Source organism: Oratosquilla oratoria, chromosome 18 (assembly GCF_046742065.1).
Source record: "Oratosquilla oratoria isolate Oo_2021 chromosome 18, ASM4674206v1, whole genome shotgun sequence".
Lineage (NCBI taxonomy): Eukaryota > Metazoa > Arthropoda > Malacostraca > Stomatopoda > Squillidae > Oratosquilla > Oratosquilla oratoria.
Window position 1 is genome coordinate 115,001 of NC_134794.1, and position 1,917 is coordinate 116,917.

Below are 1,917 nucleotides of genomic sequence, written 5' to 3' on the forward strand. Positions count from 1 at the left end.
AAACAACATTCATGTTCATCTACACGAGGGTTAAAACATAAATTTAAATAGAATACAGTCGTCACACCAGATAAGGTTCTAGTTATCTCGTGATTACCTCCTTTATAGTGATGACCACATTAAAGATATTATGTCAGAAGTTGGTGTATTCCGCTGTTCAATACATTTGCTATAGGCGTTAAGTTTTCTGTTAAAATTATGTGAAACTGAGAATATTTGTCTGCTTTTTTGTTGATGGTAAAAATTGAGTCTTTGAATTTATATAACAGCTGGAATTGCACACAGAGGCAAAAACGACCTTTTAAGTAAAAATGACTTCACTTCATTTTACACTTATTCACTCTGACAAAGGTGATGCAAACAAGGTCATCATATTAAAACAACAGGGCAGGACTCGCAGTAATGGATTTAAACTGGACAAATTAAGATTTAAGAAGGAAATGGGCAAGAATTGGTTTACTAATAGGGTGGCTAACGAATGGAATAGACTTAGTAACCATGTAGTAAGTGCTGAAACTATCAGTTGTTTTAAGAAACGATTAGACAACTTTATGGATGGGGATGACAGGTGGTGATGGATACGGAGCTGCCTAGTGTAGGCCCTATGGTCTCTTGCAGTCTCCTTCATTCTTATGTTCTTATGACTTACAACTCACACTTCAATATTCTTTTATTTTACCTCTCCATTCCCAATTTTCTTAGTATATGAAAAGGTTCCCCCAATACTTAAAAAGAGAGCAAACAATAATATATTCCCAACAATTTCGGTCGACACATGAGAAACTTCTTGCATCGAAGATTGTCAGATAGAGCAGCTGCGACATGACGTCATCAGTGAACTGAACTAATAATATACAGTTTAAATAAAAAATCAAGTGCATAGGTATTGCACAAAGTTTAAATGATAGCAGGGTGATTTACTTCAGAGAGAAAACTCAAGACAAAAGGTCATGAGATGTGACAATTAACTGACCGACTTTATGTAATCATTGATTCTGTCAGGAGCAATGTGACTTCGCTCTCACATTTTGGACACCGCATGCATCACAACGTTGGGATCTTCGTTTTCTTTACAAAATCAATATACCTTTTTCGGACCTTGGTTTTGTCCCGGTAACGAAGGTGTTCATGTTCTTCTGTTATCTCGACTCTAGATTTAAGAAGGAAATAGACAAGAACTGATTTACCAATACAGTGGTTGACAAATGGAATAGACTTCGTAACCATGTAGTAGTGAGCGTTAAAACTATTGTTTTAAAAGGTTAGATAACTTTAGGGGTGGGGATGATACGTGGTAATGGACATGGAACTGTCTAGTGTAGGGCTTATGGTCTCTTGCAGTCTCCTCCCCATTCTTGTGCTCTTATGCAATCTTCTTGAATGGCTGGGCAGAGCCAGCCGGCCGGTCTAGGTGCAAACCCGAACATCGTTAGCGCTTCACCTATGGTGATGCTGCAGGTACGTACGGTGCGACGAGGCTGCATCACCCCGGTGCACAGTTGACGACAGGATGCAAGTGCTCATTCAATCAATATCAATCGGCCACCCACTCAAGAGTCCACTGCTCAACAAAGGCCTCTCCCAACCAGTTACCCTGCGTCAACCTCTGCCACGTCCCTCCTGCCAACTTTTCTTTCATGTCTCTCCACCTTCGGTCTGGTCTTCCTCTCTTCCACGCTCCACATCTCAAGTAGCGCAGCCAACGATCTCCATCTCCCTTGTGGCGACTTGGCTTGGCCAATTTTAGTTCCGTTCCGTTATCGCCTACTCAGTATCGCTCATTCCAATCTGGTACCTGAAGGGTATCACACTGGGCAGCTTCCACGGGCTTCACCAGCGCCGACCGATGAGAGTTCGTTTGAGTAAAAACAAAGTCGATTACAATATTAAATTTTCCAAATCTCCAAATATCAAATG